The sequence below is a fragment of the Pezoporus occidentalis genome, unplaced genomic scaffold (genome assembly GCF_034315485.1).
Source record: "Pezoporus occidentalis ecotype Australia unplaced genomic scaffold, CSIRO_AGI_Poc_V1 ctg395, whole genome shotgun sequence".
NCBI classification, from domain to species: Eukaryota; Metazoa; Chordata; class Aves; order Psittaciformes; family Psittacidae; genus Pezoporus; species Pezoporus occidentalis.
The window spans coordinates 96,366-108,660 of NW_026915719.1; the positions used below are offsets into that span (position 1 = coordinate 96,366).

Consider the following 12,295-nt stretch of genomic DNA (forward strand, 5'->3'; position numbering starts at 1 on the left):
GGGGGGTGCATCAGGGAACCCAGCCCATTGCAAAGCCCCATCCCTGGGCTGCAGTGGGCTCTGGACACGGGGACGTCTGCCTTTTACCCATCCACTGCCAGCCCCCGCCTGCCACAGTGGCCCCTGCAATGCGGCTGGGGGTCCTTGTCCCAGGCACGCACCTCTCAGCCAGGGGGGAACCTGTGCAAAGGGAGCACAGGTAAATTCCTACTGGGTTGGCAAATTTCTCTGGTTTAAAACTAACTACCCCCAAACCAGGCATGTTCTGCTGCTGGAATGGCTATCTCAGAGTCTCCCTTTTATTAACAACAGCCATTACAATTAAAATAGAAAAAAAAAAAAAGAAGCTTGAAATTAGAATTATTTTTTGTTTCAGGCCAAGGCAAACATTTGGTTTGAGCAAAGCAAAGTTTTATTTAAAGCAAAGTCCTCAGGTGCCGGGTGGCTTTCCTGCATGAAGAGTGCCAGGGGCTGGAGCTGCTCTAGACACCTCTGTGCCATGCCCAAGCCAAATCCCTGCAAGTCCGCGGTGGTGCAGCATTTGGTGGTGGCCAAGGTTATGCTTGATAGGAGGGTTTAACCTTGCTCGGGTCGGTGGCAGCTCCTCCCTGCTCAGTGCAGTATCAGCCTTTACTTTTGCCTAGTGCTGTCCCCAGGCCTGGCCCAAGGGACAGTGCCACCCAAGGAGCTCTCACCCTGTGATGTGTCCCTCTTTCCCAGCTGCACAGATCCACTGTGCAACATGCAAAGGGAATGTGTGATGTGCAGCAGGGGTGGCCCCGGTGGGCTGCCACCACTGTGCCACGTGCAAGTGAAACATGCAGCGTGCAATGGGGACATCCCTGATGGGCTGCCCTCACCGTGCAACCTGCAGCATAAACCAGGGGGGTCTGTGCCAGGCTGCGCTGCCCCGCGCCAGGTTTCTGGGTGCCCTGGAGGAGTGTGCTGCTCCTTCCCCAGGGCTGTGCATCCATCCCTGTTGCTTGCCCAGTGGCCGTGCCCTCTGGACACCCCTTTCTGGCGAATCAAGGAGCCTGCGAGATGGTTTCAACAGAAGCCGTGGAGGGTGTGGAAAAAGCAGAAGCCCTGTGAGATGCAGGAGGGGAAAAGGGGGGTAGGGACTGAGATTCCCCCCCCCCCCCGCCGAGCTTCCTGCTGCAGAGGAGCTGTAGCCAAAAAGCGGGCCGGCGGCTGGCAGCCTGCCCGCCGCGAGCTGAATCTCCGGCTGCAGTTTGAAGCTCGCAGACAGCTATTTAACACAAACAGCCAAGCTGTTATCGTCTCCCTTAGGGCCACCATGCCTTTCGCTTCTCAAATGCCAAATTACAGCCTACATTTAATTTCAATGCCACGGGGAGATGCATGTCAAGGGAGGGCAGCTTCGTTTAAAATTAGCCACATTAGCTTAGTGGTGATACAGCTGGGGAGGAGGGTTTTGGAGAGAGAGGCTGCATCCCCATGAACTTTGGGGGAATTCCTCTGAGCACATCGAGGATTTGGGGTCTGGCAGAGCCAGGTCTGTCGCATCTGCTGCATCCCTGGCTCCGCAGGGTTGCTGGTTCCAGCTGGGGATGTCTCACATCACACAGGGCTAGGGAAGGGATATAGGGCATGGGAGACGTGATGCAGAGCTGCTGCAGAGAGATGTGGGTCATGAAGCAATGTTTCCAGCCACCAGCTGCTATTTAGTTGACCAAGGGAAATTTATAAGGCTCTCTAATGAAAATAACATATCCCACCCCCCAAGCAGCACTGATAGGAGCAGGGCACAAGGTGATGGTGGCTTTCCAGGTGCAGTGTTGGCATTGGTGGGATTCCCACAAGCTTTTTGTGGGCAGGTATACAGGAAATGAGAGGGAGAAGAGCCACGAGCCCCTGCTAGTGCACAGCTACATATGGCTCCAGGAGCCCCCACAATGGTGTTCTTTGGTGGGGGAAACAGTCAGAGGAGTTTGAAACCAGCCATGTGCATGTGAAAAGTGTCGGCCCAAGTCTCATAATTATTTTTTCCTTCATGCTGAAAGGCAGAAATGCTAAAATTGTGGGCAATGCATTCACGGGGAATAGTAGTGACAGCCGGAAAAAAAAGGGAGCCTGTAATTGCAGGCTTTCACTGACAGCAAAACAACCCTTTAATAATAACTAAATACAAGGAGTGTGCAGAGAGCAATCTTCTCCAAAAGAAACAAACACTCATTTCTCTTTTTTTCTCCTCCTTACCAGAAGCATCTCTGCTACAACAGAGCTGGCCTCCTCTGGCCCTGTGGTCCTAGTTAGCCCCACCAAGGACTTCCAGCCTCGCTGGTGTGTGGCAGGGGAGGATGAGCCCCAGCGATGCTCCTGCTTCTCCAGGCTGGTACCCAGCCATGCTGGCCCAGCCACTTGCAGGGGGTGTGATGGGTTCACAGCCAGGGTTCAACATTCCCCATGCTGCAGGAATCAACCTGGATAGTAAAACTACTGCAGCCTCAAAATCCCCTGGGGTAGGGCTACAGTAGAGGGAAAACAGGAGCAGGACACGGAGTGAATCAGAATACGGACAAGGTGTGCAGGGAGGTCCCTGATGGGGCTATGGGCAGCAGTGCCATGGGGCAGTGCCACCCCTGCTCTGCTCCATGCTTCAAGCAGAGCCCTACAGGCAGCCTGCAGCAGAAATCCGGGCAGGCACATGGAATCCCATGGCACAGAGATGCTGCTGCATATCACTGTCACAGGGATGCTCTTGCACATCCCCCACTGCGGAGGTGCTTCTTCATGTCCCCATCACACACTTGCTTCTACACAACTCCATCATGGGGATGATCCTGCACAGCAATGCCTCTGGCTGGCCACATCCCTCCAGGCACTTGCCCCAGCTCACCCCAGGTGATATGGGAACCACTGTGGCTCTAGCAGGGCAGAGGAGATGCTGATGGGGCTGTAACCAGTCCAACAGGGATTTCATCAGCCCCTCTCTCACAGCACACCAGGACCGTCCAACACTCCCACTTTCAATGGACCATGCAGTCTGGCCCTGCCCCACACAGCAGATCCAAGCCCCTCACTGTGGGCAGCTCTTCCCCACCACAGGACCACACAAAATACGGTTTGCCATGCAACCAGACAGCTATTTTTACGGCAGGTGAGAAAGCGGCGGCAGAGGAAGTGGGGAGCGGGGGCCGGCAGAGCAGCATCAACATGCGGAGCAGCGTGCCAGCTCGACGGTGCTGGACGGCGTCTAGCTCATCCAGACAAACACCGCAGAGAAAGGTGGCAAATTCAGCCCCAAAAATAACAGTGGAGAAGGAGCTCGCTCACCTCGAGCTAGGGACAGCAGGCTGAATCCCTCCGTGGGACCTGCTGGCAGGAGCTCCTCGTGGCCCCATCTGTAATTATTCTGTAAGTTAGGTGCTAGCTCCAATTAGACAAGCAAGGCCATATCCTCAGCTTGCATAAATCAGCTGCATAACCCCGGAGCTGAAGCCACCCTGCCTGTTCCCTCCTGCTCCCTGGGGGTGGCATTTGGAGTGGGATGCCGCTGCGCCCAGTCCAGGCTGACCAAGCTACTGATGGCAGCCCTGGTGCTCGGGAATCTGCTGCCTCGTGGGGCTTCAACTAATGTGACTTGCATCTGTAATTTATTTTTAAAAGGGGATTCTTGCTTTCCGTCTCTCCAAGCCGCCTGCTGCCTGCTCCTGGATTTTCCAGGCAAAGGGAAGGGGAAGAGGGGTATGAATAAAATATCATCATGACAGCTTTTATATATATACATGAACCCACTCCACCAGGCTGCAAGCTTCATTTTTAAATAAGAAGCTTGACTCTGTTCCCAAGAGGCCGGGAAAACGCAGCGGGCTTTTAAGAGAAGGGACCGAAACAGAAGAGCATTTTCCTCTTCCATCAGATCAGACTGGAGCTGGGTTAATTACGCTTCTCTGTCCTGATTTAAGCACGGGAGCTTTTTCAGTACAACTGTTCCTTTATTAATGAATTGCAACCCAATTTTAACCAGAGGAAGCTGGTGAGGAAGGGAAAAGAAAAAATTGGAAACCTTTTGCCAGCATGCTCTGTTTGCCACTGCCTTTCATTTACATAACTTCAAAGCGATGCATTTTTTAAACCAACCTATTTTCGGGTTGGTCTGGACTGCATGAGTGCATGGACATCCGTGCGGATGTGCCACCCAGCATCTCTCCTCTCTGTGGGCGCCTGTTGCTGCCACAGGGTGCAGCATCTCATGGGCACGGAAAGGACCTGGGCTGGGATGCGGCTCTCCCAGCGCTGCTGGCTCACTCGGGCATGCATCGCTGTGAGCTCATGACTGGTGCCAGCCGGTCCCTACATCAGCATCCCAGCGCCCCAATCCTGCTCCAGCCCATCCTCCCTGGGCTGGACCAAGGGGTTCATGGAGGGTGCCCCAGTGATCCGGCGGACACTCTGCCCCTGTGCCAGTCCCACAGGGCCCTGCTGGCACCTCGGGGTCCTGCTCTGCCTCCCTGCAGCCCCGGGGGAGCCGCGGGCATCGCCGCCAGCCGCCGCGCTGCGGAGCCGGGACATATGCTGCTTGTTCACACCGCGGAAACAACACCTGCTCGGCTTCCTGCTCAGCCCCAGGCAGGCGGGAGGGGAGCCTCTCCCCCCGGTGCCCCTCAGGGCATCCCCACCAGCCCTCTGCCCCCAGCGGGGCTTCTCCACCCGCTTCCAGCCAGCTCATGGGGCCTCGCGGAACAGCGCAGCCGCTTCCCGGTGCCATGTGAGCGGAGAGCCGGGGGCAGCTCCCCAGCCCCGCCGGGTGCCAGGACCCGGCCCAGAGCTGGCACCCGGCTGCGGCTCACTCTGCACACGGGAGAGGTGCCGGGCTGGGGGGAGCTCATGGATATTCATGAGCAGAGAGTTCGCCGATCAAAAGGCGCAGTCCTGTTTTCCTTTATAATATATCTGGTTAATACGGACTTAATGAACGAATGAATAATAAATTAGTCCAATTTTGTTTTCTTTCTTCTTAGAAAGGCAGGCGCGAAGGGGGACTCAGTGCGGGTTTGATTGATAGCAGGGGCTTGCTGGGAGATCTGCTCCTCGAGCCCTTATTAAATATGAAACAAATAACGGAGCAATTGGTTTAATCTTGCTGCAGCCGCAGATGCCGGCTGGGTAGGGGGAGAGGAGGAGGAGGATGATGGGGAAGAAGAGAGATCCAGCATTGCCTTTGCCCCATGCTGAGGCAGGGCATGGGGTCCTCGGGCAGGGTGCTGGGCAGTTCAGCATGGTGGGGTGCTCCATGCTCCAGCACTGCATGGCGCCAGCACAGCACGTGGCCTGGGGTGATGTAAAAGGCATCACGAGAGGATGGATGGAGTTTGTGTGACAGCAGTTGGATCAAAGCAGGGTTTGGTGGGGTGATACCTGAGGAGAGTTCAGCAGAACAACAAGGTGATGGGCTCCATCAGGGAGATGAGTTGTGGCCACCCCCCTGTCGTGGCCACAACCCTGGGACGGTGAGGGGCCATGGGTCCCTGCACAGCAGCACAGCTCACTGAGCTGGCACTGCCTCCACCGGCACGGCTCATTACAACCCTTGGGTTCATTTCACATCCCACCTGCTGATGCGAAGCAGCAGGAGAAGGTGTTGAGTCACGGGCTGCCGGCACATCCTCCACACAGCCAGATCATGAGAAGGCGGCTGCCCAGGTCAAAGCCCATCCTGGTCTGGGGTGTTTCACTGGGAGGATTGGAGTTGGCGTGCGAGCCTCCAGGGACACGGATCCCTTCAGAGACACCCTCCTGGCCACTAACGGGCTTCAAGGTCTGGCCTCCATCCTGGTGCATCCCAAAATTATCCCACCAAGATGCCCGAATCACCCGGGAATGGGAACATCTTCCTGTCTGTGGTCTTTCCCCATGACTTGGGTGTCATCAGTGGCTTTCCCACTCCCAGCACCTCTCTGCCCTGCTAGGAGAGGCCAGGCAATGAGAGCCGCGCAAAGCAGCAGCCTGGCCCCGCTTACACCACAGGGTCACCACTCTGCCTGCCCTGATGCTGAGGATGCCCCAGTCCCCCCAGCCTTTCCAGGCAGGAGAAGGTGGTGGATGTACCCTGCTCCCTCCCTCCAGGCGGGTGCCAGCACCCCGACCACCCCGGGGTGCCTTACAGCACCGAGCCTCCGCCGGTGCAGCAGGGGTTTGGTGTGGAAGCTGCTCATCCCCAGGTAGCTTTCTGCTGCCATCCCTTCGATCAAAGACCCCAAGCGATTCACAGCTGCTGCAAGCTTAGCGCAGCTCCAGCTGCCTCAGCCCAGCCTCACCACTTCCCTTTGAGGCTCAAAGCCCCTCGCTGGAGTTCGTCGTGGTAGGAAGCTGGGCTGGGGATGAAAGCGCCGCTTACCTGCTTACTTCTGCTCCAGTGCTCAACGAGCAGCAACGCACGGATTACCCAAAATAATTCCCCCTAGAAAAGAAGAGGGGAAAAAAAGAAAGAAGGGGAAAAAAAAAAAACAACAAAAGAAAGAAAGAAAGAAAAAGACTAAAGAAGCCTGTGCTGTGGGAATGGCCAGCTAACCTCAAAAGCCTCTTACCTGGCTAGATTTAACTGCCTTTGTTGCTGCATCAGCCTGAAAGATTCCCTCTTGCATGGTGTCGGTGTTGCTGCCAGCTCCGAGATGCTTCCTGGCCCTTTGTAATGAAAAGCTGCTCTGTGCAGCCTGCGGCCGGGCTCCTCTGCTCCCGTTTGGGCTTTTCTCCTGGGAAACCCAGCTCATCTGTCGCGTTGTTTCTTCTGTGCAGGCCTGTGCTCAGCGTGCGCGGGCTTCAGGAGCGACCCGAGGAGGGTTTGCCTGTATTAAACAGCCGCCCTGGCATTAAAATATCTTCTGCCTCCTCGAGCCCGCTTACCACCGTGATCCAAACTGAGGCACTTGCAAAGTGGTATTTCTATTAGTTAATTAGTGGCAATCTATTAGTTAATTAATGGCTTTATTAATGCTAGAGGAATGGCATGGGTTGCACCCTGGTGCTCTGGACACAAGGGGCTGGGGAGCTTGGGTGAATGCTCGGTGTGAAGGCAAAGCCTGGAGCTGTCCTGGAGGAGCTGTCACTGGTGGGATGCAGCTCCCACACATTCCCATCCCCATCCTTCTCCAGGGCCACCTCTGCCACTGCGGCTCAGAGCCCAGCGGTGGTGACGTGCTCCAGCCAGCAGTGATGTGGTGCTGGGAGCGGGCAGGACACTGTGAAAGGGACCGAGCCTGGGTGCCACCTGCACGTTCTCTTTGATTTTTCTGCTGGCTTGTCCTTGGAGGTGAAGTGAGACACGAATTGGTTGTGAGACTTCAAAGGGGGAGGCGTGCATGTGGGTGGGTTACAACACCAGCTCCCTCTGAGCTGGCATCACCCAGGGGTTATGTGGCAGCCACCTTGCCCAGGAGCACCCGGCAGAGGTGGCCATATCTGTCTTGAGGATACAGGGGAGTGCTCGTGCGTGCGTGGTTTTGGGGGCCTGTCTGTGCCCCAGCACTCAGGGCTGTGGCAGCGGTGTGGGATGCACCCGCAGCACCCCACTGCCATGTGTCTGAGGGCAGCTGCAGCCACTTCCCTGAACCTGCGGTGGCTCAGCGCAAATTAAGGCCGGTGACGATGCTGGGTCCTGGCTGAGGCGGTTTTGGTCTCTCTCCCAGAGCGGGCATCCCCGTCCCAGGCTGTGCCCCCCACCCCGGGCTGTTCCCCTCTTTGCCCCCAGTCTGGGCTGTGCCTCCCTGTGCCCGGCCCCGGTGCGGCCCCCGGATGGGGGGTCACGGGGGGGCGCAGGGCAGGGCCGGGCCGGGGGAGCTGCGGAGGGGCGGGAGCTGCTGCCGGCGCTGCAGGGGCTGGGGGCCGGGACCGGGGCGGGCCGGGCGGACCGGCGGGGCCGGGGGAAGGCCGGGGGCGGGGAGGGGGCGCTGCCCCCCCCCCCGCTTTCCCGCTGCCCGCCCCCGCGGCAGCGCGGCTCGGCGGCGGCGGCGGCTGCAGACGGGGACGGCGGCGGCGCCGCGCAGGTAGGGACCGGCACCGGCAGCGCGGCCGGGCGGTGCGGACCTGGCGGCGGGGCAGCAGCGCTGCGCGGGGCGGGTGCAGGGGAGGGCTGCGAGCGGGGCCGGATCCTGCCCGCTGGGACCGGCCCTGGCGGGAGCATCCCCTGCGATAGGGAGCGGAGGAGCCCGGAGCCCCGCTGCTCCCCGCCCCAGGAGCCGCTGGCCGGTGGCGCTGGGCAGGACCCGGGGACGGATCCTGCTGGCGGGAGGGTGCTGCAGCCGGGGGCAAGAAGGCGGTTGCGTGGCCGGCCGGGGAGGAGGGCTGGTGGTCCCGGGAGCTGCTCGGCGTGATGAGGGGGAGCCCACGGAAAGCGGGTTCGTGGGATGCCGGGGTCTGGCACGGGCGTGGGCTCGGTCGCCGCCTGCCTAATGGCAGGTGGATCCGCGGGAGAGCGCGGTGGGATCCCCCGGCCGCCAGCCGTGTTCCCCCGGCTTCAGCGGTCACTGCTCTGGCCTCCGCGGTGGGGACGTGGGTCCTGGTGGAGAGCGCACCCGGGGGAGCGCTGTGGGGAAGCAGGAGCAGAGCCGGGGGGGGGTGGGGGGGTGGGCATGATCCCTCGTGTCCTCTCAGCCGCCACGAGGGCCTGAGTCCCCGTGGGTCACGGCATCGCGCCGGGTGGCCTCGGAGGGGTGGCCGGTGGCTCCGCGGAGGTGCGGTACGTGTGACACGGCCGAGCTCCCCGCGCAGCTCCCGGCTGCCGCCTCTTCCCTCTGCAATTTTTTGCCCTCCCATCTCCACGTCTACCTCTGCAGCCTCCGGTTTCTTTTTTATCCTTCCCTCCTGTTTCAAGGGCCGTGGGTTTGTGTGGGTTTTCTTCCAGTCCCCCCCCCCCCCTCCCCGCCTGTTTTCTCATCCGTGCTCTCACTCGCTGTAGCCCTCGTCTTTGTTTCAGATGGGGAGGAAAAAAAAAGAGAAGAAATAATTGCTTCCCTTGTAAAGTTGGCCCTGTCAGAGCGAGCCCCTGGAGATCGATGCTGCCTGGGTTGCGCGGGAGCCAATGGCAGCCGCGGTCCCCAGCGCGGGGGGATAGCCGCTCACCCCCATAAATACCTGTCACCTCCCAGGGCAGCGGCACTGGGGTGCCCCGTGATCGGGGGACAGCGTCGGTGTGGCTGGGGATCGCAAAGGTACCTCCCGGCGCTGCCTCCCCCTGGGTGGGCTTTTCTCCCAGCATGATTTTCATCATGGGCCCCATGTCTTGGTTTGGGCATCGCTGCCACTCAGGTCTGTGTGTGGGGCTGGTCCCCAGGGGTGCCATAGGGCTAGGGGAGCCTGGGCCAGCCTGGGGTCTTGGTGTGGTTTGTGTTTCACGTGTGCCCAGGTTTGCCTTTGTCTGGAGCAGGGATGGGGATGAGGGGACGGAAGGGTTGGTCTTTTATTTTCCCTTTTGCATGTGTCTTTGATACTGTCCCCAGGAGGGGATCCTGTTTCCCCAAGCCGCCCTCACTTCACGTCGCTCCTCCTGCACCACTGGGATTCACGCTGGCCTCAGGTAAAAGGAGAAGCCGGAACTGATCCGCACTTCCCGCTCCCCACACCGCGGGCAGGCTGCTGGATCCTGGTTGTGATCCCTGCACGGAGCTGCTTTGTGGCCAGGTTTGGCCTCGCTGGCTCTGGTACCGCCTGCCGGATGCTGGCAGGAGAATCTGTCCCCTTGTTTGTAAGCAGAGGAGTAGTTTTGTCCTTATCTCCATCCAGCACGGAGCATGGAGCTAGAATTTCAACTGATTGCTGCGGATTGCCCTGGGTGGCAGCCAGTGTGGGTGCCTGTGCGAAGGTGTGGGCACCCCACGTGGGGCAGAGGAGCGAGGAGGTCTGAGCTCAGAGCTGGGGTGTTAAGGATCTTGGGTTTTATTGTCTGGTGTCTCTGTGTCCCCTCTGCCCCATCTGGTTCCTTCTCTTTCTCAGGGCTGGCTCCAAAAGGCAGCAGAGAGGTACTCAGGGTGGGTGGCACACAGAGGCCATGCAGAGTGTTTCAGGGGGTACATGCATACAGGGGTCTGTAAAATGCCTGCAGAGATACCTCATCCCCAGAAGTTTCTTTGGGGGATGCTGTTGTGGTGTTGGGCCCCTGATGCTTTTGATCAACCAAATAAACCTGGGCAGTGTGGGAGCAGAGCACGAAGGCACCGAGCCCCATTCCATGGGGTGCAGTGGCCGGCTCCCCGGTGTCGGCAATGCCGACTACGTGGGCTGTGTTCGGAGGAATGACGTGTGCGGTGACAGGAGGAAGGGGATGAGCAGGAGCCGGAGCCCGGCTGTGACCCAAGGCTGGCGTGGGCAGCCACAGCGCGGATGGAGAGCAGGGGACAGCGGTGCACACGGGAAAGCATCTCCCTCCGATCGGCCCCTCTGCCTGCTGAGCATCAGCACATGGTGCTGTGAGCCCCTGCCTGCCCCTGCCTGCCCTCTTGAACCGTTTGAACTCGGCCATGGGGAAAGAAGGCCGGGCATAGGGCTTCCTCCCACCTCCCCCCTTCTCTTTTTTTGTGCTGTTAGACATGAGACATTCCTGAGCGGATATTCGTTGCCGGGGCTGGGACGCCTCCTGCCAGACAGAACTAATGGGAAGAGGGGGAATTGGTTTGGGGTTGGTTTTTTTTTCTCCCGTGTGTTGACCCTTTGAGTTATTGAAAAGCCAGCTGCAGCTCAGCCCCATACAGCGATTCCCACGTGTCTCCAGCCAGTCATTTCAGGTCTGAAGGTGGCTTGCAGAGAAATCATTGTGAGTATGGGAGAGGCAGCTCGTACTGTCGTTGTTCCTGCGGTGGGTGACATGGGTTTGTCTCTATTCCCCCCCCCCCCGCCTCGGATCAGATGTGTAATTATCAGAGCCAGTGAAGTGTGAATTATGAAGCAAAAAGCCCCCGTGAAATATTCATAACTCTGCCTCAGTGAAGGGTCAGCCTTCGGCGCTGGGGAGCTGCTGCTGTCCCATTGCCCGGCCACCATCCCATCGCCCACCCAGCTGGTGGCAGGGCAAGGAGAGGGGAGATGCAGCGAGGCAGGCAGGGAGTGGGTGACCTTGTGACGTCCCTCGTGTCCCGCTCTGCTCCACCACCTCTCATTTTTGTCCAGGCACTGTAGACATCTCTGAAAGCTGTAATCTGCAAAGCCCGGGGGGGGGCTCCACACTGCGCTGTGTGCTATTATCCCTGAGACAAAGAGGGACAGGCAGGCAGATTACCTTGGCCTTTATTTTTACATCTGGGAGCAAAGAAAAGCCTTAAACGAGCTTGCTGCCGGGGAGGGATCGAACCAGCAGATCCCCAGCTCACCCTCGCGCTCCTTCTCCTCCCCAGAAGCTGCAGGACCCGATCCCTCATGCCAGCAACAGCTTCCGTTACCCCATTGCTCCCTGCCCCACCTCAAAGCCTCAGGGCCAGGCTCAGGGCTGGGGCTCCCCTGTGTACCCTTGTTTTCTCACGGCAAGTAGCAGCTGGGGCTGAGGTGGCCAGGAGCAACCTGATGCTTGTACCCATCTTGTACCATCACCTCTGTGCCTGGTGGTTGCATGTCTGGGCTGGACTGGCAACGGGCAGAGGCAGGGCTTGCATGGCCCATCCTGCACGGCTCAGCACCAGGCTCCTGGCTATGCCAGGGGCTGTTTCCAGACGGGCCACATGCTGAGAGGTACCACCGCAGCCAGGGGCAGGGCCCCTCCATATGGTGCCCCTGGCCGGCTCCCAGCCCTGGGGCAGGTGCTCTCGGCTGGGCTATGCAGAACCTCATTGTCAGCACTCTCAGGATCTCCCTCCCCAGGCAGGGACCCCCCCTCCAGCCCCTGCTGCTCCCCTCACCCCAGCACCACCGGGGAGATGGCTTATCCTGACCAAGTCCCCAGGGCTCCCTGCACGGGATGCGCTCCCTGCAGCCCCTTCCTGGGCAGCCCCACTGCTGACAGCCATAGGGCTGGGTGGGCTTTGTCAGCCGGCCACTGAAGCGCTGACGGGTTTATGCCTGGCACTTAATTACTCCCCCGATTGCCACCACCATGCGCTGGCGAGCGGCGCTGGCTGTGACCCCGGCGAGCCCGGCTCCACTGCTGCAGCCTGGGGAGCTAATGGCAGAAGCACGCCCCACGTGGAGTTTAATTATTGGCTTTCTTCCTTAACAGAGTACATTGGCTGACCTTAATGCAATTAATTAGGGCTTAATCAACTTCTGGTGGCTCAGCAGAGCACACAGCGATTCCTGCCTTTCCAGGAGGGCTTATAAGAGGTTAAAGCGGCTGAGGATGGTTGGGATGTAG

The 12,295-nt window shown here is 59.1% G+C and overlaps 1 long non-coding RNA gene across 1 annotated transcript; it reads right to left on the reverse strand.

The window, feature by feature from the left end:
- Nucleotides 1–5,467: 5,467 nt before the first annotated feature.
- Nucleotides 5,468–7,655, reverse strand: LOC134170932 (uncharacterized). Its single transcript, XR_009967415.1, has 3 exons — nt 6,552–7,655; nt 6,362–6,424; nt 5,468–5,579 (listed from the first exon to the last, which is right to left on the reverse strand). It is a non-coding gene; the product is annotated as an uncharacterized LOC134170932 (long non-coding RNA).
- Between the last annotated feature and the right edge of the window lie 4,640 nt (nt 7,656–12,295).